Genomic DNA, 25,347 nt, shown 5'->3' on the forward strand with positions numbered 1-25,347 from the left:
CCAACTTAATTTCATCCGTTTTCAAGATCTCTCTGCCGATTTTCCTTCAGCCTACCTCTTTTGATCCAGAACCCCCTCTACTGGTGACAAAATTGTTTGCACCACCTGATTTTCTGCAATTCTGCACCAGCAAGTCGCTGCTCTGTGAGGTTGGCACTCAAGGAGCAGCAAGTTACAGTTGCAACAGTTACAGCGCTGTAAAGCTCCAATGTAAGTAAAGCTCCCAGCGCTGTTAGCTAAGCACTTCGTGAAGGTGGTTTACCTAAAGCCAGTGCTTTTTTAGGGACAAAAAAAAAAAAAGGAGGAGCCCGTACTCAGCTGGCTCCCCACTCTACCCCCTGCAGCCAATCCTGCAGCTGGGGCTGCTAAGGTGACGGTACTCAGTACAGGCACAAGAAAAGCACTGTCTAGAGTAGGGGCATCCAGTGCACTCGCCACTCACCACATGTGGCACATAGGAACTGGGTTGTGGCGAATTTGGGGGTGGCCAATCTGTGGCTGACGAGCCACATGCAGCTCTTGGAGCCTTTAAATGCGGCTCCTCCTGAGAGCCACACACAGGGAGAGCCACCCGTTCCGTGCACGTGCCCCACTGCTCGGTGGAGAAGTGTGTGGCGGCAGCAGCGGCCCTGGCAGTGACTGAGTCTCTGGTGAGTCGCCGGCATTGAATTAGATTGGCGGGGGGGAGGGCAGGAAGTGCCTGACTCTGGTAAAGGAGAAGACATTTATTTGGAGGGGAGGCTGGGAGTGCCTGTCTCCATAAAGTTTTGTATACCATAGTGTGGCAAATATGGAAAGATGACAACGATCTTTGTATTCCTATTGTACGCTGCTGGCCTAGAGCATTGGAGCAGTGACCACGCTGCCACGACAGTGCTTTAATGTATTGAGTGAGGACAAAGCCTATGTTGTTGTCTGGAAGGAAAGAAATAGGAGTCAGGGCTGAGCTGATAGTCAGCTGTGTTCTCAAAGGATCTAGGACAGCAACGGGCAGCCTAAGCAAGGAGGGGAGCTGCATGAGTGGCCCTCCTTCATCTCAGTGGGCCAAAAGATTGTCATAACCCAGACAGTCTCCTAGGCCAGGTAGTTTTGCTAAAGGTGCTCACTTACAATTTGGAGGATGCACCAAGTGAACCGTGGCAGTGCTATGATTGGCTGCAGAGGGAGGACATGGCTCTCAGAGTCACTGTTATGTGCATTTACCACGCACCTCACTTCATATGCCCTTGTTTTTCATGCATGCCACTTAATACTGGCAGGAAAAAAATTATTGCAGGGAAACCAACAGACTCTGGCAACCCTGTGTGTGAGCAATGACAAAATGTCTCACGGGACATACATAGAACACCAATGGGCCATGCATGGCCCTTGGGCTGCACATTGCCCATGACTGATCTAAATCTATGTTTTACAAGTGATAAAAAGCCCCATCCTAGCCCGTGAAGCCTGCAGGAGTGGGGTGTTCCTACCTCAGTTAATTGGTACAATGGGGTTTTCATGGGTAGGGCAAAGAATTGGGATGCAGCCCTCTTGGATTCTGTTTCTAATTCTGACGTGTCATGTGATATTAGTCAAGTCACTTAACGCTCTCTGTGAGTCATTGTGCGCTTTTGTCAAACTGGATCATGTTTATCTGCATCCGAGGCCAGGTTTGTGACCCTGAACTTTGTCTCTTCACAACCAAATTGAGATGATCAAAGAGCCTTCAGGAGGCAACAAGCTGCGATCAGTGTGGACATGATCTGTATTCTAAACCAGCCACCTGGAGATGACAGCTCATAATGTAATTCATTATCTGACACTTGAGCCTTCACTCCCTGGGAAATGAATATCTTAGCATTAGCACAAATCTTTGTTTTCTATTATGAATTCCTGAAATCAGAGATGGAAAAAATGTGAGAGCAGCTTCCCTAGTCCTCCTCCCTGGATGCTTTGCTTGCTCTGCATTCACTATTGTTTTGTGTCTTCTAGAAAAGCAGGCTAGTATTACGGGTGGGATAATTATGGGATGAGATAGGGCATGCTTGCTCTCTGGCTGGATGATGGCAAACAACTTCTGATGTGCTCCTATTTCCCACTGCACTGAGGATACCAGTGATTCTGCACACTACTGTACTGCAAGACAAGTTCTTATCTGCCAGGCAGGAAGTGAGAGTCTTTATCTGCCAATTTATAATTCAGTTCCCCTTCCCTTCCGTTCAGCTGTTTTCTCCTGGAATGCAAAGGCCTTTGGTGTACTTATGAGCATCTTGTGACTCAGTCAGATTTCAAGGGCAAGGAGCCGTGGGTTTAAACTGCAGCAAGGGAGGTTTAGGTTGGACATGAGGAAAAACTTCCTAATTGTCAGGGTGGTGAAGCACTGAAATAAAATGCCCAGGGAGGTGGTGGACTCTCCATCACTGGAGATATTTAAGAGCAGGTTAGACAGACATCTGTCAGGGATGGTCTAGATGATGCTTGGTCTCGCTGTGAGGGCCAAGGACTGGACTCGATGACCTCTTGAGGTCCCTTCCAGCTCTAGTGTTCTGTGATTCTTTTCTAATTCAAGAGATTACATTAGACTTTCTCGTGTTTGATATAGATTTGTTTAATCCATGGTGGGTGACTTAGAACCTCATAGTTGATCTGACCAGCAGCAGCTGCGTGTTCCACTTTCTTCTTCTGCTTTCAGCCACTATGCTGGCTTTATGATGCTCGCAGATGTTGCAGTGGATGCTAGGTTGAAACTGGACAACTTTTAACTTATAATGTAAGCCAGGATCTCAACTTTGTTTCCCACCAGTGGTGGGCCAGAGTGTTTTACTTCCTGTTCCTCCCAGTGTTCGGTCAACTTTGCTCTGAGCTGTCAGCCGGATGCCCCTTTGCACCCTCTTCCTTTTTTTATGGTCCCCATCCAGGGCTGTACAGAAGAGTATTTAGCCTCCTACACAGAGCTAGCTCAGACTAAGCCCCAGATGCCAGCGCACCAGGCCATGGGGCAGTTTGGATGCAGACACAGACTTTTCACCATGTATCCTTCTCAAGTTCCCCATGAGGTCAGAAGCAGAAGAGTCTGGACCAGAGGCACTGCAGCCACTTGTGCTGGTGTTGTTGTTTTTTAAGGGACTGGCCCGGCCCTGATTCTGAGCTGCACCTCTCCTGAGACACAGTGCAGCCTGGGGTGGGAGGTGGGGGCAAAGGATGCTACAAGAGCATCGTTGTAATTCTGGGCTGCTGCAAGGCTGAGATGACCTCCCAGCATGTTAGATCAGTTCAATCCTACAGCAGGATCGCGTAGCTTCTGGAGGGCTTCCCTGTTGCCCAGAATCCCTGGAGTGTGAGAGACCCACCCCCTCCTTACCCCCACAGCCTCCACACCAGCAGGCGCCTATGTCAAGGGCTGCATTGGAGCTGCTGCCCTTGGGCTGGGATATGCCCCAGGATGCTATTACAACAACTCTGTGCTGTTGGAATAGTGCAAAGAGGCCTCGTTGAAGGCCAGCACTTAGCTGCTCCTGATTGTGATTTGGTTACAGTGGTGCGAAATGGGGCAGAGGAGTTAGTGCTCGAGGCCAGGCAGGCCCTCTGGGGGACTGGAGGTTGGAGAAGTCCTTTCAGGAGTGGCACAGCTATTGTGCTGCGATCACTGGGTATGCTTCCGTGGGCAGTGAAACAGGCGAGATGAGTGTGGGTTCACCCGCGGAGTCTCCTGCACAGAGCTGCACCTAGTTACTCTGCTGAGAACCAGCAGTCCCCAGAGTACATGTACATGGAGCCCTTAGGCGGGGGCTGCCATGTCACTGCCCATTACTTATGAAGTTCGGAACTGGCAGGCTTGTGTGTCATGACTGTTGTGTTGGTTTCAGTTATGTCAGGGTCTGTGGCAGCCTTATCTGCCACACCTCTGTGCTTCTCACGCTCACCTGCATGGCCTGGAAGGTGAGTGTGCATATGTGAGGCATTTGGTTGAACGTTTGTTGGTGTGTGTACACATGAGGTGTGTCTGGCATCTGTGTGCGTACATTTGTGGAGTATGAGAGTGTGGGGCATACATGGCACATGTATGTGTGGGTTTTGGGTGAGCAGGGACGTGCATGCTCATTTTGATGTCAGTAGAACTCCACTGAGTTCACTCGCTTTTTGTGGGATGGGTGTTCACATGACTTATAGGTGCTTAATGTGTGGTCTTTTTATGACATGACTGTATGCATGTGGAATGTGGGTGTGGGGTACTGCGTGTGAAGATTTGGGTGTGTTGCATGGTCATAAGACCAAAGTACAAGGATTATGCATGGTTGATGCGAGGATCCATTATTCAATGTTAAATGCAAAGGTTGTGTCTTGGTCAAGATACTCTTGCATATTCCCTGCACCTGTGCGTGTGCATGTGCGTGCGCGTGCATGCATGCACACACATGCACACGTGCAAACATAGGATTAGCAGCAGAGGTTCAGATCATGGGTCTCTGAAATCAGATACCCTGCCTCAGATGGCAGCCCATCCCTATGGTTTGAGAGGAAGGTGTAAATCCCCTGTTAATGCACCTCACCCACTGTGCAGCTCCGCAAGCGGGGAAACCTCCTCTGAGCCTTGGCAGCCCATCTGCAGATGGAGAGGAGGGTGGCTGGACAGCAGCAGGCGCCTGTGCCTGCTCCTGTGCTGATGGGGGTGGTTTCTGTACTGCACCCTGGGCCGCGGTCCCCCAGAGGGTGGCGTGTCTGGATGAGGCCAGCAGGTGTTGCTGCAGCCTGTGGGAAGCACATTGATGTGCTACTTTCAAAGCCCTGGGAGAGAGGAGGATTTACCATCTGCACAGCCCAGCACTTGTCAAAGTGCTGGTGATGGGAGTAGCAGCACAGGCCCTGTGGCAGGGGAGGGCAGGCAGGCAGGCAGGCCATGGCGGCTCCGAGGAGCTTTTTCATTATCTCACTAATCTCCCCTTGGTGACCCGCCAGGCCTTCTTGGGAGCGGCCAGCAGAAGGGTATTATTATCCTGCTGAGTTGGCGGCTGAGGCCCACACAGCACAGCCCCATTGGGCTGCGCAGTTGGGAGGGAGGGATGGGAAGCATCAGTATTCTGCTTGCAGGCGAAACCCTCCCTGGCCCTGGCTCACCTGGGACGGTTTGCAGCCACTGTCAGATTAAACAGTACCGCTGATGCAGGCAGGTGGTGCCCTGCAGGGCTGCAGCCTCTGAGTACAGTTGAGGACGCATTGCCCCTCCCCACAAGGAATTGCAGGACAAGGGAGCCAAGCCAGCTTTGCACATGGTGCTGCCGGAGAGCTGAGCACAAGGCCACCTGAGATGCTGCTACCAGCCTGAAGCTACAAGATGGTCCACGTGCAGGTGAGTGCCTTCGTCTCTGACGCCTTCCACACACACCCAGCCTGGCGAGGGAAGCAGAGAGCCCCAGCCCAAGCGGGTGCTCTCAGAGCCTCTGTGTTGGGTAGCCTGCTGTCTAACTACGCCCTGGGCAACGTGCTGCAGGGCAGAGGGAATGGAGTGCAGTGGAACAGGCAACCAAAGAATGGGCGCCTTAGAGAAGGAAGGATTCGATAGGGGCTGAGAAGCCTTTTGGGGCTAGGTTGCTGATTCAAACCCCGCCCCCAGCAGCTGTTGCTGTCCGGAGGCTGTGGGACCACACTCAGCCCTGTTGCTAGTGGACGGATATTCCCATGGATGTCTCATCATGTGCACAGTGCAGGAGACATTTCGCTTGCTGAAGTCAGGAGAGATCTTTCAGTGCGGGGAAGCGGGGGTAGGTCTGGCTGATCTTCCTGATGGAAAGCTGCACAAATCAGATCCTACCAGGGGGTAACCACGGAATGGAGAGTGTTCCCTGTAAGCTGAGCACTAAGGTGGCTGCCCAGGAGAGCTTCAGGTGCTGCCCAGCTAATTAGCAGAGCAACCACAGCCACCCACAGTGGGCGCTAGGAGTTTGCATTTGGTGGTGCACAGCTGCACATGCCTCAGTGCACACAACCAAATTTATTCTGCCCTGGGTGATAAAAAATAGAGGGAACCCTGCTGGAGGGTCTGAGAGTGAGTGGGGCAGTGGCATCTTCTGCTTCTGTTCTTTACGGAGTTATTTGGCAAGAGCAGGAGAGCCTCAGCTTCCCATCTTCAGTATATGTATTACTTCTCCTTTGCTCCCTGCCTCAGCCTGTGGAGTCCATTGCCACTCCACCAGAGGGTTCTTCCGCATTACTAGCCTCCATCATAGCAAGTCTGGACATAGCTGGCTGGGTCCTCTTGGTAAGCCTGTTACTACCTCTTAATTGTGTCTTGGAGCTGCTGCTGAGCATTGTGGGAGCTTCCACCATCAGTCTCGAGTGTTCCTCCTTGAGCTGCTCATGTGACGTTTCTCCCATCCTGGGTTGCTTCTTGGTCCAACCTGTCTGTTTACGGCGCTCTCATCAACACCATAACTGAGGCCTGGATTGTTAAAGGTACTTCGGTGCCTCACTCCCATTTCTGGGCCTGTAGACTCTTAGCTGTGGAAAGTCAGTCTCTTCCAGTTTTGCATCCAGCCTGGAAACAAAGTCAGAGCTGAGCAGATTTGAGCCACTCTCCTCTAATATGGGCAAGTGCATTCTCAGCAGAGGGCACAGAGAATTAGCTGTCTGAAATCCATGCAACAGTTTCAAGGGCCCAGGGGCTGGACTGAACTACTACTCTCCAAAAGCAGTTTCAGCACCAGTTGTCAGCCACTCTTTTGGTCATTAGATGGCATCGTTACTGCATTGCATCGGGGCTCCTAGGAGGCTATGTGGGAGGCTTCTTAATTCAGTTGTTTTAGCAGAATTTAAACTAGCAATTAAGATACTGCAGGGAATTCTCTTTGTCTGTGTATGTGTGTGCATAAGGAGCAGGCTGTAAAATGAAGAACCTGCTGGTTACATAAGGTTCCGGTCTGGACTGAAATCACAAATGAATGTGAGGACTTGTAGTTCCTCACCTCCTTGCAAAAGCAGAGTACAGTCTGATCAGGTTGACACCTGCTATGAACACCTGGAATAACAGCAGTGGGCTGTGGGGAGGTGGCTGCAGGTCAGAAGTGAGGTGCAGTGGTAGGCGTGAGAGGCGAGACAGGAGTAGCAGCATTGCAGGTCAGGGCTGAAGAGGAGTGACAGAGTACAGATGGAGCCCAGGGCAGGAGTAGGATATGGTGCTTTGGGTCATGATCAAGGTGCGCAGGCACAGCTGTGTGGGTGGGGAACTAGTAGGAAGCATTGCAGGTCAGGACTGAGGAGCCTCAGCAGTGCTGTCCCAGGAGTCTACTCCTGGAAAAGCAGGGGTTCTTTCAGGTGGGGGGCCACGGTGTGTCGGCAGAGCTGGGTGAAGGACTTGCACGAAGTCTGCCTGCATGGACAAGGTGTGTTTCCTTGTTGTCCAGAGAGAAGAGAACACATTGACGTTGGCTTTGTAGATGGCTCTTCTCCATCATGGGGAGGCAACAGAGTGATGAGGAAGAGACAGCGGCTGAAGGGAAATGAGGGAGTGGAAATGCTGGGAGGAAACAACCCAGAGATGACCAGGAGGCTGGCACTGTCTCTGCTTTTCTCTGAATGCCCCCTCACGCCCTGGGAGCATCCCTGTAGTCCCCTGGTTGGGTGCTGCAGACAGGAACTCCTGACTGACCCCACTATGACTGAGGTCCATCCCTCTCTAGGGTAAATCTTCCTGCCAACAAAAACCGCAGGAGCTAGAGAGAAGACCCAGAGAAAGAGCTTCGTTGTACACTTGGGCTTTAAGCCCACTGTGAAGGGACCTTCTTTGTTAGCTGTGTATGACTCTGCAAGGGGGTCTCTGCAGAACACCATCTCTGAATTAAAGGGTTTGAGCCAACGAAATTCTCCCATCAAGTTCAGGAGGCTTTTTTCATGATGTCCTAGTGTCTTCTCTTCTCTCTACCCTGACTTTAACAGCTGGTATTTCCTGCCTGAGCGTTTGGGCAGTTTTAGGGGATCTAAGGGTCATGGTCTCTCCTGGGAGTTCCTCACGGTCTCCTATGTGGCAGGCCTTGCCTATGAATGTATTGTGCCCGGTGTAAGAATGTGGCCATCAATAGAATTATGCTGGGGCAGGGGAGGGCATGGGAATTTGACCTGTAAGTTCATCCCAAGAGGCCTCCATCCTTAGGTGCAACATCTAGGTTCCACTGCAATGCAGATAATCATGAGAATACATAAATGGGTGTCCTGAGGCAGGCTGGCCAGATGGACTTGGATAGCTGGAGGTAGCTGTGCTAACATAGGAAATAAATAACGTGGGGGCCTGTAGAGCCACGGGGCAGCAGCTAGTCTCAGTAACAGCATCACTGACTTTTTTGCCAGCACACTGAAATGCTTCAGTCAGGTTCCCTGCACGGCTGCCTTTGGCGCTCTTGACAGGATAAAATTACAGTAACTAATGACAGCACCAGCTGTGGTCTCTTTTCTCCTCCTCCCTCCCTCCAGCAGCCATACTTTCATGCTTTCCAGATACTTCAGTCATTAGGCATAGCAGAGAGGCAGAGGCTGTTACCTCAGATCGGTTTCTGAGGAAAGAGGGAGAGATCCACTTCGGAGTGTATCGAGTCAGCATTATCCCCGGTGTATGTACGTGGCCATCATTAGCATTATGTTGTGGGGGTGGGGAGGAATTTGACCCAATGAGTTTATACCAGGCCCTTTCAGTACAGAAGTGCTCCCAATGTGTCACAGACAGATACAGTGACTGTACACAAGAGAGACTTGGTCCAGCACTGAAATGCAATCACCTCTGGGGTGAAGCAGGGTGCCGTATTTTGGTTGCAGTAAACAGCACGCAGGAGGATGAAATTGCATTCTGTGTTTATGTTCACAAAAATAGGACAGCTCTGTGACATTCTCAATATTCTCCTCCTGACTTTGGTGTTCCCCGTTATTACTTACACTCGTGCCCTGTTCATGGCGCTTCAGATGTAACAAAGGGAAACCATTAGCTTCACTATTGTCTTTTCTTCTTCCTACTCCATCTCCACACCCTCCCATCCAACTGCTCTCTTTGTGCCATGAGCCCTGTGTAACTGGTATTTCCTGCCTGAGGGTTCTCAGTGTTTGGGCAGTTTTAAGGGATCGAGGGATCACCAGCTGCCCTGTGTGTTCCTCGTGGTTTCCAATGTGGCAGGCCTTGACTATGAAACCTTACAAACCCAGGTCCTTTGTGTTGTCCATATTAAAGGCTCAGTGACAATAAGTCTAGCAAAGCTGGATTGAGAAAAGAGGCCAGGTGGTGCCCCAATTTCTATTCCCTCTCTGATTTAAAAGGAGTATTCAGGGGCCCCGTCCTTCACATATTTTACTGTGGCCTTCTCCTTCTTCCTTGGCTGCTCCGGTGGGATTCCATAGCAGGGTTTGTTCTGAGTCTCAGTTTGCTTGAACCGGCTGCCCCAGGCTGCATGTTATGGGCTGAATTCTACCCAGTCCTTTTTGTGCTCCTGGGGCTACGTTCACTCCTAGAACGCTGAGCCCAGAAATTCTGCGAAGACCCAGAGTTAGGACTTCACCTCTCGGACCTCATAAAAAAAGCTCCCTGAACTCAATGGGAGCATTTCATTGGCTCAAACCCTTTAATTCCGAGACTGCATTCTGTAGAGACCACCTGGGAAGAAACGTTCTCCAGATATTAAGTCACAAACTTTGCTCCAGTTCTTCGCTGTCTTCTATAGGGATGGTACAATGGAAAACTCCAGACTGGCCGCTGTAACATTGAGGACTGGCTCTTTCTCAGCCTTGAAAGTCCTGAGATGTTGTCAGAGCAGCTAGGTCAGCCGGCTGGAGTGTGGCCAAGGGGGGGGAGAGCTCAGTAAAGTCAGTCAGAGTTCATCGATTTGGACAAGGCGCGTTCTTGCTGGCCGTGATGGGACTGGGCACACCACTGGCTCCTTCCTCAGAGCCAGCTGGCATTGGATGGAGTTATGTTTCAAGGAGGGAGGGGGGAGCTTTCCCCCTTTTAAGGATCAGGTTACCTAGAACTTGTCAGAATTAACAGATGTCCAGCGAAAGACACTGCTGCAGAGAGCCAGTGGGTCTGCGTGTCAGGTAGTGACTCCCCCACCGTCCAAACTCCCAGCATATTCGGGAGCCGAAGAAGCTAAGAAGATGGTGAATGGGACTTTATCTCTAGGAGACTGTTTTGCTTGCGAAGAATGAACAGAAATACCTCTGACCTGTGAGGTGACGAGCAGGGGATCCCAGGAATTCAGGGTCATTCTGCAGCACCCCTGAAGTATCCTTTGCTATTGCTTATAACTGGGAAGGAAGAAATAGGAGGAAAGAGTAAGCCAGCTGACTCAGATCGAAACGGGCTCAATATTGGATGGACCCTCTAACAGACTAGCTTCATTTAGTCATGCAAATTGCTGGGAGACCCAAAGTAAATTGTGTGGTTTCTGAACTCCGGTGGGCTAGCAAACCTGATTTAAATATATGTATTTTTTCAGGGTGCTGAATCCCATGATGTTGCATTGCTGAGGGAGTCTGAGAAGTACGGGTTAATTTTAAGGGCCAGATCCTCCCTAGAACAATGTTGAATTATACCAGCTAAGGATCTATTATTTATGGTCTTTGATAGTGTAATCATAAGCGTCCCTTTGTTAAGGAATGGTGCCTGGTTATTTCCTGGTGTAGCTCCTAGAAGCCAGTGGAGTTACTTCAGGGTTGAATTCGGGCCGTGAAGTCCTTGAGCCACAAGAACTCACTGCTGTGCTCTTAGCTGTTAAATCTTCATTCAGCAGTGGGATGAGGAGACCTTTGCTTTTGCAGTGAGATTGATCAGGATGGTGGGTTAGCAAAGAGCAAATTAGCAAGGATCTACTGTGTTGGTTTGGTCTGATTTAGGAGTAAAAACATCACAGCAGTTGGATAGATTAACACAGCCTGGGACATGAATGGATGAACAGAAGGAGGTGTCAGTATATTGTGTCTTCAGAGCATGCTTTAAAATTATTTAAAAAAATAGAGTATGAAAGTCTGACTCCCGCTTGGGCTCATTTGTGTGGTGGTTGATCGTAGTGAAATCAGCAGTGAGTGCCCACCTTCAGTTTGTGACCTTGTTTGGACAGATGGACCCTTCCCGGTGCAGTTTTGTTTCACCTTTAAAAGACTGTTTTTGCTAGGAGAAAGGATGGCTGTAGGAATGGGATCCAGAGCCAACATAGGAAGGAGGCTAAAATTAAACATCTAAGTCTATATTTTGCATGTAAGCAAGCACCTTGTTTTTTGGGGGGAGGGGGTAAAGCACCTACAAATTGTACTGAAGCCATTTGGAACTAGGGTGCTCAGCACCACTGAATGCTTAAAAAATAATAGCACCACGCCATTGTCCTCCATAGATCTCAAAAGCGCTTTACAAAGGAAGTTGGCATCATTGTCCCCGCAGGTGGGGAAAATGAGGCACAGAGAAGGGAAATGAGTTGTCCAAGATCACTTAGCAGGTCAGTGATTTAATCAGGGATAGAGTGTGTAGGTCTCCTGAGTCCCAGTCTTGTGCTCTGTCCTCTAGGCAACACTGCCTTCTAAATCAGACCTAATTCACATAGGTACCTAAATGTGGACTTGGCTTCTAACCAGGGCTCAACCTTCCTCAGGGACCTTGGGACTGCGCACCTAATTTCTTCCCCCATCTGTAAAATGTGGATGATTGTTGATACATCTTAATCCCTTACCAAGTAGGAGGTGCTCAAAAGAGATGAAGGGTAGGTCACCCTAGGGCCTTCAGAAAATGTTAGTGTTTTAAAAGGCACTGAGATAGGGGCTAAGAGCTGAACTATCCTTGAGAAAAGGAAACGGGGTAAAGATGATACAGTAAAATTCCTTTAATCTGCCATGTCCAGGACTGGACAGGTGCTGGATTACCAAATTTTCTGGACTATTGGATGTTACCATAATAATACCCTAAGATATTCTAATTTCACTAATGTACGTGTGATACACTATTTTGACACTGTTATTTACTACAGTACACCACATTTATTACACTATAGAATACTACTGTACTGTACTCACCAACACTGAGATGATTCAAAAAGTGAAGTCCCCATAGCAGGAGATTAGTGTGCAGCACAGCTTTTACACTTAAATACACTAAATTATACTATAGACTCAAATACAATTTTGAATTCACAATGTAATGCTGTAATTTTCTTTATCAGAAACTTAAACTTTATACAGCACTATATTTACTAATTGTAATTTAAAGAAAATTTTCCTTTCTTAATGCAACGAAGATTCGCTTATTTATTGAAAAAGATCACTTAAAACTACTGTAGATGCTGTAGCTGCACAACTAACATGATAAATATTCCATTGTAGCTTCTTCAGCTGTAGGTTCAGGGTCATCAGGATGAGGCCTCTTGGCAACATCTGGGTCATCACAGCAAAGATTATCTTCAGCATGGATGTCAGCAGATTCATCTTCAAAGGGTACATCCGTAACTGCAGCTGAAGTTGATGGAACAGGGGCTGTAGAAGTGATTTTCTTTGATGCCCTCAAACATGTCTTCGAGACCTGCTTGTTTCATTGATGCTGATTTTTTCTTATAAAAAAGAAATGAGTATAATGTGCAGATTCATTACTTCTGCAGCAGTGTAGTAGCAGTCTTTGAAAAGCTCTGTAGTCATCCAACAATTTGACTGAGCATCATAAATAACAGGAAGCTGTGTAGCATTTTTGAAAGCCCTTGATTTTTAGAATTTGTCAAAAGCAAAAAAGTTTCAATTTATGACTACCATCATTATTAGTACACACAAGAACCATAAGCCTATCCTTATGTAATTTGAAGCCATGAACACTGTTTTCACTTGTACCAGCTAAGGTGCTGTTAGCAAACAGTGCCAAAAAAGGCTGTTTCATCAGCATTGTAAATCTGGGCAGGTGACAAATTATGCTGCTCGACTAAATCTCGGAAGAACTCACTGTATTTCTCAGCTGCTTTGTTATCGGCAGACAACGCTTCACCACAAACATCAAGCTTACGAATACCACAATGTTCTTTGAAATTACATAGCCAGCCATCAGAGAACGAGCACTTTTCAGTAATTTTAATGTCATTATCAAAAAGTTTAGCCTTTTCAATTAACATAGGTATTGTTATTGGCTTTCCTGACGAACATGTAGCCCTAAGCCACTTTTACAAAACACTATCTAATTTAACTGATTTAGGCATTTTGAATGTTTTTCGTTTTTCAGCACTTTTGAGGTTATCTGATGCAGCTACAAAGGATAGCAACTGGTCCTTTTGTTTCTTGATATTGTATATCGTAGACAATCCAATATGGTATTGCTGCATTATCACATTTCTGTTTTCACTGCTTTCAAGTTGCCATATTATTTCCAATTTTTGAGGGATCGTTAACGTAATATGCTTCCTTTTTGTGCCTTTACCAACTTTCTTCACTTTGCTAGCCTTAGAAGCCATTATAAATGGTAGATGAGCTAATTAAAGTCCAAATATATTGCAATAAGCAAAACAAACTTTGAACAATTTTGAACGGCACCGCGGGAAGATGGCAAATAGACCACGATGATGCTGTAAACTCACTCCCGACAGTCTGCTACCGAGAGAAATCACAAAACTCACCAATGCAGCTAGCAGCCGAGCCTTAGTAGTCAGGTACGGTCACTCTGCCCACTCCCCTATCAAAACTCATCACAACATGCTCCCTGAGCAGCTAGTGAGTGAGCCTCATGGTGGATTGATGCCGAATATGCCAGACCATCAAATTTTTACTGGATTATCTCTGTAAATGGGACTATTTTTGCCAGATGCCAGACTATCAGGATTTCCTAATCATTGGATGCCAGTTTAAAGGAATTTTACTGCATAATCTGCCTTCCCATTCTTCCCTGCCCGTTACATGTTCCTTCCCAGCCTCTGATTCCTGTTCCCACCCCTTAGCTGGGAAATGCAAACTGATTACAGCAGCAGTGTTAGCCAGACCTAGGGAATTCCTGCCACATGCCTGCCTTATGATTTCATAACAGCTGCAGAGTTCAGGGGTATTTCATGCTGAAGTTGGTGAACAACTCTACTCCAGTGACATCTTCCAGATATTTAATAAACATGAATCAGACCAGTGTTGCGAGGAAATCAAAGCAAAGCAGGGCAAGTGAATACATTATAGATACAATAACCACGGCATGGACTATTCTTCCGTTCCTCCACCCTGGGAATGGAACGATCACTCTGTCATGTGTGCCTGCTTTGTGATTTGTTTCTGAAGTTACCGGGCATGTTTTCTCTTTGGTTCAAGAGTGCCGCAGCTGTGAATTTAAATGGAATGTACAGGCACGGCTCTAGCCGTTTTTGAGTGGGCGTGCAGTCTAGTGATTAGAGCATGAGTTAGCTAGTCCAGACCTCTGGGATCTATTCCCTTTAGAAATGAAGGGTGGTAGAGTAGTTAGCGCCAGCGACTGGGAAATGCTGAACGGAATGCTGCAATTTATTCACTGTTCCCCTAGCAACCCTGGATAAATCAGGGCACCTATAGTCCTAGTGCAGTGATTCCCAGCTTGGAGTCTGTAGACACCTGGGGATCTGCAAAGATATTGCAGAGGGTCCATGAAAAAAAAATATAATGCACCCAATGTTCCCTCCAAGCTGAGTACTTGGGCAGATGCCCAGAGGAGATTCATATGCCACCCACTGATTAGCAAAGCACTCCTAGGGCCCGCAGTCGGCAACGTGTGTTTTTGTTTGCAGTGTACATCTGCACATGCCTTGCTGCACATAACAAAATTTATGCTGCAAATGGATGGAAAAAAAAAGGGAGAGAATTACATTCATAGGCTGTCTATCCAGCTTCATCCTGTTTTGTGGCTACACTACGAAAAGTTCTAAAAATCCTCCTCCATAGTTAACACCAACTCACCTGCGCCACTGTTAGTGGTACTGGGACTCCTAGAAGAGCTGGGCTTTGGGCTACTGGGCCAAACCAGGTAATTTAACACTGCTCAGAGCAGGCCTGATTTCTTAGATGCTTTTAACACCGCCAGCCATAAAGCTGCCAACATTCTCTCTGGCAGCGCTCGCCAGGTTTTTAGCAATTGTGGGAAATTTTCCAGAAGTTCCTCTAGTCTCAGCAGGGCCTTAAATAGCATCACCCTGAGACTTGCCCAGGGAGTAGCAAATCCCACACTTAAGGGATCATATTTGACTCCTCCTGCAGTAACAGGCCCAATTTACTGCAACCGACTCGCCTGGTTGAGTTGAGTTTAACCCAATCCCTCATCCCCACTCTCTCCACAGGAAGAGCTCCACTGGCATTTGAGCCCATGCTTCACGGTCACTCAAATCCTGAGGCCCTTTCTGAGGCAGACCTTCCCTTGGAGCCCATGGGATTTTGCCCAAATGAAAAGATGGAAATCAATCCTGCAGCGATTTAAAGCTGTGATTCTGCCCTGCCCTCCTCTCCCCCCACCTCCCCACCGCTCCGGTCTCTCAAAAGGGGAATGGTAACACTTCCCATTATTGCTATTATTGCATTAGTGTCCCTGGCACCAAAGGAGATAAGCCTATTGTGCCAGAGGCAGAATTCATATGTAGTAAAAAACAGTCTGTGTTTTGAAGAGCTCGTCATTTAAATGGACATCATGTGGGAGAAGTGAGGCATTTATCTCCATTTTACATATGGGAGGCTGAGGCACAATGTGGATGAAGTGATTCGCCCCCATGCCACACCAGGAGTCTGTAGCAGAGCATGGAATTCGCTGCCCAAAGTTCATATTTTAGCCCACTGACCTAGCCACAATACCACCCTTCCTCTCAGGCTGCCTGGCCTGATGAATCCCTCTTTGAAGAATGCCACATAAGAGAGAACTCTTACTTGGCTGTCCTTGGAATGCTGGCAGATAGCTATTACTGCTGGCCCCATGTGGATAGCCTATCATATCTCTGGACGTTGCACTGTTAAACATCATTAATTTTGTTTGTGTGTTTGTTATTTCTTAAGCTGCCTCTCATGGGAAAAGGGCAGCTTGATCGAACTAATCTCAGAACACCTTGGAAAAGCCGGTGCAAGAGAGAGAGAGCGTTCCCTCTGGTACCCATCCTCCCGGCTCCCTCTGTTCTCACTGGCACCAGCCTGTGCTAGTTGTTCTTGGCTGCTAAGATAGAAGCCTCAGTTCCCCCGTACAATGGTCACGGCACACATGGCTTTCTTTTATTACAGACTAGAAGATTTACTTGGTGTTGCTCAGGAACTGAACTCTATTAATTTTTGCTCTCTCCATTTAAAGCATTGCTGTGGGGTGGGGTTGAGGATGAAGGATTTGGTGTGCAGGTTGCCCAGGGGAGACAGGACAGCATCTCTCACAATAGCAGTGGGGAGGGGCAGGTGAGAAGGGCCTGTCTGTGGCCATTGCAGGTTCAGCAGGCACTGCCAGGGGAAGGGTGATTATCCCCCAGTAGCGGGGACAGACAAACTCTTTCAAAGACATACTAGATAGCTGTCCCTTCCTCCGTCCCTTGCTGCCCCTGTGGGGTTCAAGTTGTCCTGGTCCCCAGCTCTGGCCCCTTGCTGCCCCCATGTGGTCATTATACAGTAAAACAGTCCCTGCTACCAGAGCCCTTCCTTTCCATGTTCTGAGAAACGGTCACATTCCAGACACATCCCACTGTCCTGGCACAACCAAACCCCAATGTTGCCTTATGTTATGGTAAGAAGAAGCTGCATACCAGATTTGGTGGTCTTAACTCTTACCACTTAGGAGGAGTTCTTGAACAAAATGACAGATGCAGATAGACTCACGCACAGACAGAAAAACTCTCTCAAATACATAGTAGACATACAGCTGTCACTGCACACCCTTCTAGTCCTTAACTTCAGCCATGACAGAGGGAGAAGAATTGGCCAGCTCAAGGTTTACTGGCCCAACGCTCTGCAGGAGCCACTAGAGCATCCTCATGCCAGAAATGCACTCTTCTCATTCATGTCCGGGGAGAAGGATATTGCTATTAAACTCCCTAGTGGGAGCCTTTGTAAGTACACCCCTCTCCGCCATCCTGCTTCTGGGCTTGGATAAAGAAAAGACTTTCAGGGATGAATGGTGGGCACCAGCCTGGGAACTACCTGTATATATTAAGTAGAGAAGTGCAGGCTGCTAAGCAGCTGCCTCTCAGGTCCATAACAATCCCAGCTATGGAGTGAAAAATAGGAATGGGTCAACTTGCAGATCTGCATATATCAGTAGGTTTCAGTGAACTCGTCTCTTTAAGGAGAGAGTTTTCTCATCTTTTCTGGCAGAGTAACTTGGCTTTCACCCTGCTGCAGAGCTCAGGTGGTGTTGACTTCTAAAATGGTGCGCATTGGTTTGGAAGCTGCTCTGATCTACACTGAGAATCTCAGGTCTCTCTGCTACAGCACATGACAGCTTGGAGGAAGGTCTTCTGGCAGCATGGCTGGGTGCTGCTGAAAGCAACGCTGTGCACACACCAGATTTCTTGCTAGTGCTGACATGGACAGGGTTCAGATGGAGGGAGTAAAAGCTGCTGGACGTGTATGCATTGTATTGCTAGGTGACCCTTTGGTTATTGTGGATGCTTGGGGCCAGGGGTTCAAAAAATGTCAGGGTCAGATTTTGCAGAGGTCAGCGCCCAATGTGTGCCATGCTTCTGAAAATCCAGCAAATTCTTTAGGTGCCTAAAGGAGACCTGAACTTTCCAGAAAAATCTGCCTCTTCTTAGCGGGGCCTGAAAAAACCTACATAGGTCTTGCATTTGATTAAATTTGCTAGTGAGCAGCCAGGGCTAAAGGTGCAGGGGAGCCTACCAGCAAGGGCAATGCCCTGGTGAAAAACCTACTTTCTCTGTCCTGTCTGCTGGGATTTCCAGTCACTTTCCCTGTGGGGCCATGTAAGAAGCAGCTCAATAAGGTGTTTTGAGATAGGAGTGTTGCACAGTGGCTAGAGCAGAGGCTGTGTATTCAGGACATCCCAGTCCTAGCCCTGGTGTTGGTGCACTGTATGATCTCTGTACCAGAGGAGGGTAGTAATTCACCATAGGGAGGTTATGAGGCTAAGTGCATGAATGCATGAGAAGTGCACACGGTCCCCTTTGTGGCCAACGCTGGACAACATTAGCATTACATTTGGCACACCCTTTAACGCCTCCTAACCCTGGAGGTGTTGGAATGTTAAGAGACACCATTTGTGTATGTTCCAGACAGGATATCTGGGCTGTTAGCCACTGACCTCCTTTGTGATGGGCATATCAAAACAGACTGGGACCATCAGTGAATACATAAAGCTGCATTCCAAGTTCCCATAGACAAAGAAGGATGTGATCCTGAGGTCTGGGGCTTTTCTGAGTGTTGCACAAATGTTCTGGGGGAGGGTCTGCGTGTCTCAGTCTCTCCTAGACAGAGCCAGAAGGGCCTGGCAGATGACATGGGATAGATATGTGTGTGTGTGTTCACGCACGCGCATGCACCATAGAAACTGGCTAAGGGGCAGCAGATAGCATCAGAATTACCAGCAGGGCCTTGAACTGAGAATCTCAGCTCTGAATCAGGGTTGTAATCACCATCCTGTAAAAGCAGATGGCATGCATCCCCTGCTGACTGTAGTGCATGAGCTCCAGTGAGCGAGAGCAGAATTTAATTCAGGGTTTCCCCAGAAAGAGGAAGGGGAAATTCAGCATGTGGCAGGGAGCGGGTATTCCCTACATGTTTCAGGTGATGGGGGATTTTCTTTCTAGCCTGCTGGGAATTGAATAAGGTAGGGAGATTTGGGTCAGCACTTCTGTTCTATCTGAAGGGGCAAACCCAAAAGTGGAATTAAAATCAAAACATTTAATCGTCCTGTTAACTGGGGCTTTTGATTTACTGAGGTGCTGGATTCCTGGCAGTGGGTTTTCAGTCTGTGTCAAACAGGTTTGTAATTGTTCTGTCACTGAGCAAGCTGCCAATCCACAGACGTATATTTGAATGCCTGTGAGTTTTGCTTTCGGTGTCTGATACAGCTGAACATCGCCAGCCTTTGTCATCTGAGATTTGTACCTCTGCCCCTTCTCTTATTCTTATGAGCTCTGCTGATTCATGTGGTTTTATCTGGTCAGCCTTCTCCCTGCTCTTAAGCTACATGCCAAAAGAGGAGAGGACTGAACTGTCTTTTAAAATTAAGTTTCAATGGGGCTGGAAAGCCCAAGGTAACTAACTGGCAGAATTCCCCATGATGGGTAAGTCCCTGTGGGGCATAAAGTGGACTTAGCTAGTTCCTACGTCAGCCACTTCCTAGCCCCTGCTGCCCAGGCTGACGCACGGTCATAAGAAAGAGGGCAGGGCTAGAGTGACAGTGTCCCTCTAGGGATCCAAAGCTGGTATGTTTTGTGTCACTGAGGTCTAGGATTCTTGTCTCACGTCAGTGCCTGGTGCCAGTGTGTATGATTTGCCTCCCAGAGAGGTTTGGCCATGGAACCTGTTAGGGAATGTTTCCTAGTGGTTAGAGCAGTCAGTGCTGTTTCAGAGCTGCAGGATTTTATTTCTATGTCTGCCATAGGCCCAGTGCGGGCAAATCAGAACATCTCTCACTGTGTCAGTTTCTTCCAAGGAATGTGGGTCATAATGATTACATGCTTTGAGATCCTGAGGCAAACATCAGAATGGCCACACCGGGTCAGACCAAAGGTCCATCTAGCTCAGCATCCTGTCTTCTGACAGTGGTTAATGCCAGCTGCCCCAGAGGGAGCGAACAGAACAAGTAATCAGCAGGTGATCCCTCCCCTGACAAGCAGAGGTTAGAAACACCATTCCTGCTCATCCTGGCTAATAGCCATTGATGCACCTATCCTCCATGAATTGAGCTAGTTCTTTTTTGAACCCTGTTATAGTCTTGTATAGTCCTGTTATGGACTTCACAACACCCTCTGGCAAGGAGTTCCACAGGCTGACTGTGCATTGTGTTAAGAGCTTCTTTTTGCTTGTTTAAAACCTGTTAATATCATTTAGTGACCCCTAGCTCTTGTGTTATGGGTAGGAGTAAATAACTCTTCTTTCTTACCTTTTCCCACACCAGTCAAGATTTTATAGACCTCTATTATAGTTCCCCCTTAGTTGTCTCTTTTCCATACTGAAAAGTCGCAGTTTTCATAATCTCTCCTTGTGCGGCACCCATTCTGTATCTCTACTCATTTTTGTTGCCTTTTTCTGAACTTTTTCCTATGCCAAGATATCATTTTGGAGATGAGGCCAGTACATCTACATGCAGATTAAAATTGTGGGCATACTATGGATTTATATGAAGGCTGTAAGATATTCTCTGTCCCTTTCTTAATGATTCCTAACATTCTGTTTGCTTTGTTGGTGTTTTGAGAGAACTAGCCACAAGGACTCCAAGATCTCTCTCTTGAGTGGAAGCAGCTAATTTAATCCCCAGCATTTTGTATGTATTGTTGGGATTACACTTTCCAGCATGCATTACTTTGCATATTATATGAACTAACTTAAACTACTTTTAAGCACGTTAGTGCTATAGGACTCTTATTTCGAACAAGCAGGCGCAAACCAGATATGCATGGGGAGGAGTACTTCCCTTATATTTATACTCCTGCCCAACCTTGTGGGGTAGCAGTGTGTTTTGGAGTGTAAATGAAAACCCAACTGTTCTGATCTGTCAGGAAAGTGGTAACTGCTGACTGCTGGGAGTATCGTTGGGGTCAGCTTCCCTCTATAGGGAGAGTGATGGGGGGGCAGGTTATTTTTTCTTACTTTGTTTCCCTCTTTCTGTGAGCTGTTTGGGTTCCGCCAGGTGTAGACTGAATGTAGGATGTGATCCTGAGTGCTGGGGCTTTTATTGGCATTGTTCGAAGTGGGGGAAGATCTGTGTCTTTCGTCTTTCTTAAACCGAGCCAAAAGAGCCTTGCAGGTGACATGGCAAGTGAGTGTGTTCTGTGAGAGCTGGCTCCTGAGAGCGTAAGAATTCACAGCAGGGCTGTGAATGTAGACTCTCAGCTCTGAATCAGGACTATAGTGGCTATCCTGGGAAAGCAGAGACGTGCGCATCCCCTGCTGGCTGGAGTGCATTAGCTCCAGTGAGCAAGCAGAATTGAAACCCAGGATCCTCTGCACAGGCAATTTTTTGCAAGGACTGGCAATCTAAAGATGCGTTACTCCCTTTCAAAATATGCAGGTTCTGGAGGACCTGATGCCTACAGAGTGTCAGAACTCATAAGGGTACCTATAGCAGGAGGAAAGAAGTGGCTCTGTCAGCTGCAGACAGGCTGGTGGCAGACAGCCAATGGTGTCTGTGGAGCCTGACAACAGGCCTGCTGCTTTTGTGGTTATTTCCTCCTTTCACAGGGGTTAGCTTATCTGCAAATTGCAGGCATTCCTGCCATTAAATAATGTAGTGCATGGACCTGTCCTCAGAACTTCCAGTGGACGTATACTTCTTAAAAGCAAAATGTTCCCTCTTTGTTTGTCAAAGGGCAGTCTCTGCCCAGAGAGCTGTACTGCAGCAGATGTACCAGAGGCACGCATTGGCAAACAATTCCCTATTGTCTGCAAACAGCTCTCACCGCAGTCCTGATAAACTCATTACACCAAACACCTGCCTCAGTTTTCCCTTTGCATAGCCCATGCAAAGGATAACTGCCTTTCTTAAGCAGTTAATTCATACATGCCAAGTTCCACAGTCAGCAGATGGCTCATCATTAAAACAGGTTCTCCCCGAACACCAGAATGAAACAGGGTGACAACGCAGCAGCTCTTTGGTCCCATTCAGTGGTCACTATGACAAGGTTACTGACATGAGAGCCATTAGCCAATCTGGCCCCTGTTCAAGGACCCCGCTCTCCACACCATCTCCCTGAGAGCTCCAAGACCCGCTTCTTCTGTAGCTCCGAGTCAGAAGGGCTCCCTGGAGTGTTTCACTCCCAAGGCCTCTTAGCCTTTGAGTTTCAGCCTTGCTCCTGGGGAACCTCCCTGCAGAGTCAGCCCCTTGCTGCTGGCTCTTGGCTGTCAGAGCCCACCCTGGCCCTTTACTTTTTCCTCGGCCTTCTTGCAACTGGGCAGGGTTCCCCCATTCTAGCTAGAGCTTCATCAGATTTCCCCAAAAACCCAGTCACTCACAGTTACAGCTCTCCTGGTTCCTTGCAGCTCTTCTCCTTGAGTAACACCACTGCTCCTTCAGTCTCTTCTCTGTTCAAAGCAGCTCACACCTTGCCTGTCTCTTTCCCCTTGCTCTGACCCGGACACCTGGGAAGCAGGTAGTAAAGTGAGTTAATGCCTCTCCCTCTTAAAGGGGTCAGCCTCTTTTTTTAGGAATCTAAGTGTTTTTGTTGTGCGGGGTGGGTGGAGGCAGGATTTGGGGTGCACGCAATCCCAGCATGTGGAGGGATGGGGATTTGGGTTCAGGGCATGTGTGGGAAGGATAGATATAGGTCTTGAGTGCTATCAGTGCAGAGGGTCATTTTATGTTGCTAGCACTTACAGCTAAAGCAGATCAGGATCCACACCCTTGTGTAGACATAGGGAGGAGCGGCCAGAGTTCCTGCCCCAAAGAACTTACAATCTAAACAGACAAGAGAGGCCCAAGGTATGGAACAGGATATAAAACACAAGCAAACTGAACAAATGTTGTGGCAGCTCATCAGCTTTTCCAGGGTGAGAGTGTTGGCTGGCTAGAACTTGCCTCTTGTCATCCCTGGGTGATCATGAATGGAGTTGGGCTGAGCACTTCTCAAAAGTGGGTCAAGCTATCATTATCACCATTTTACAGATGGGGAAACTGAAGCACAGGAAGGAGAGTGTTGTCTCCAGGGGCACACAGCCAACTGACACTGCAGCTGGGAATAGACCCTAGGTTTCCTGTGTGTCTTCCACCCTACCCATTTGGCTACCTCATCTTCTAGAACACATTTTTAACCCATTGTGGTATAAACATCAGGAAATATGTTTAGTCTTCAATACGCAAGCCGCTCTGACGGTTAAGCAATTTCTCCTATGTTTTTCTTTCCATGTAGCTGATATTTTCCTTACTCTCTCACCTCTAAAAAAGAGGCACTAACTGGTCATGTGCTGCCTTTACATTGTTCAATCTGCTTGCGTTTTATACCCTATCCTCACACCTTGGGTCTCTCTTGTCTCTTTAAATTGTAAGCTCTTTGGGCCAGGCACTCTATACAGCACCTAACACATTGGGACCCTTTCTTGATTGATGCTTAGGCACTGTTGTAATAAACATAATAATAAGGAACTGTTAGACTTTCCACCTTGGCTGCTGCTTCCTGCTGTTGAGGCAGCAGGACAAAAATCCATGCTGAATAGAACAGTTTTAGCGTCATGATCAAATAAAGATCACATGACAGCTGAAGCGATGGTCATGAGGTGTGAGTTTGAGCTGCTCCTGGCATGTCTGTTTGCATCAGCTCTGTGGGAATCTACTTGGTCTTCCCTGTCGAGCGCACATCTGCGACAAAAGCAGCTTACCATTTTGGCCTGAACAATAAATTGCATTGAAAATTACATCCTGGAAGCTGTTGTCTCTAGTAGCTTTGGGAGGGGATTAATGGAGAACAAGAAATGACCCTGTGCCTTCTGTTGCTTGCACAATAAGCGTGTATAGAAGCATCTAATATTTTGTACTCTGTTGATCAGGATTTTTGGACAACCCACAGCTGAGGGCTTTGACACTAACAGGTTAGGCTTGGCTCAGTAAAGAGCTGGTTTTACATTCCAAACTCCCTTAAGGTTTGGGGATGTTCAAATCTAAGCCTAGATTATCAAAGGGGCTAGTGATTGTTGGTGTCCAACCCGAGACTCCTTAAAATGGCCTTACTTACAGGACATTCTCAGCGCCCACCCTCAGAAGTTCAGACATCTCAAGGTTGTCATCCAAAGACAGAGAAGTGAGTCTTACCCACGAAGGCTTGTGACCTAATAAATGTGTTAGTCTCAAAGATGCTACTGGACTGCTTGTTATTCTGTAATCATTAGCCACTTTGGCCATATTGGCCATCTTTAACTATTGGTCTGACTCGGGGCCCATCAGTGCTTGACGTGGGGGGATCACGGCTCTGAGGAGACATAATTCGGCAACTGGGCAGAAAGAGGCACAGTGATTCTGCAAGCAGCGTACGCCCAAGCGCTCCAGCATCTCATGTGTTCCCTTGCTTAGAAAACAAAATTCAGCCTGAGAAACGCCAAACCAACCATAGCAACGTGACATCAGAAAAATACCCAACCCCAGCCCCTTGTGTCAGGACTAGTTACTGTCTTTGCTGCTCTGTGCATTGGGCAATAACTGAGGTTTGTATGCTGAAGAAACGTCAAAGGGTTCATTTGGCAAAGCACAAACCTAGTGACTTCAGAGACCGGCTCGGGTGCCCATGAGCTATGCCTGAAACAAGCACACTTGGCTTCTGAGAGTGGCAGAGGCATTTTCTCCCTCCTTTCATCCCTTATTGGCTGCGTCTTGTCCTGATTGACTGTGGAAAAAAGCAATGAAGTCAACTGTTGGAAGAGTGACAAGGAGCTGGCTCAGCTTTGGCTCTTAGGGTCAATCTGGAGTAAGTCCCACAGAATTCAGTGGAGTCGCACCAGTGTCAGAGGGTGGGTAGGTTCACACTTCCGGCTGTCTGCTCCAGGAGGTGTACACACACTAGCTGCATATGAGCTAGAGCACTAAAAATAGAATGAAGCTGTGTGGCAGCACGAGGGGTGGGATGGGCTAGCCACCTTGAGCACATACTCATTCAGGACCCTAGGCATGTAATGGTCACAGCTGTGTTAAGTGCTCAAGTAGTATTGCAATAGAGAGGCAGTGTAGGCAGACAGGTAGCTGCTGCACCTCTCTAAGTGGGTAGCTATGACAATGGTTGGGCTTTCCAACAGCATTGATGGAATAGATGTACTGATGCAGCAGTGCTGACTCTGGCCAGACACCCAGGCTCCAACCCTGTAGTCCCTACTCTCAAGGAAGTAAATGGGATCTCAAACGCATTGGAACTGCAGAATGGAACCTGTATTCTTCAGTTCCATCTGGAGTCAGTCTGATTCGACTCAGAGGGGGCAGCCATGTTGGTCTGTTTCAGCAAAAGCAAGGAGTTCTGTGGCACCTTAAAGTCTAACCCAGCCCACGAAAGCCAATGCCCAAAGAAATTTGTGGCTAAGATGACTCCTCGTTGCTTTTTCTGGTCAGATTCACCTAGCTGAATGTGAAACATTTTGCATCCTGTGCGTTGTAGCTAGGTTGCTCTCACCCTCTCTGTAGACAGGGCTGTGTTGACGGAGGAACGCTTCTGTTGACCTCGCTCTCACCTCTCAAAGAGAAAGCGAAAAATTGTTTCTGTCAATGCAGGAAGCACCTGCACTGCGCCATGGCCATGACGGCGCTGTGTGGATGTAGAG

At 47.9% G+C, this 25,347-nt stretch overlaps 1 protein-coding gene across 3 annotated transcripts in view; it reads left to right on the forward strand.

The window, feature by feature from the left end:
* TMCC2 (transmembrane and coiled-coil domain family 2) overlaps nt 1-25,347 on the forward strand; it is a 73,311-nt gene that overhangs the window by 27,197 nt on the left and 20,767 nt on the right. Inside the window, exons 1-2 of one of the 3 annotated variants that reach the window (XM_074977474.1) lie at nt 10,068-10,231; nt 20,168-20,245. The exons of the other annotated variants lie outside the window; for them this stretch is intronic. The gene's annotated coding sequence lies outside the window, so the exon portion shown is untranslated. Of the gene's footprint in view, nt 1-10,067; nt 10,232-20,167; nt 20,246-25,347 lie in introns of those variants that run through there. 3 annotated transcript variants of the gene reach the window in all.

Source organism: Carettochelys insculpta, chromosome 26 (assembly GCF_033958435.1).
Source record: "Carettochelys insculpta isolate YL-2023 chromosome 26, ASM3395843v1, whole genome shotgun sequence".
In the NCBI taxonomy this organism is placed as follows: Eukaryota; Metazoa; Chordata; order Testudines; family Carettochelyidae; genus Carettochelys; species Carettochelys insculpta.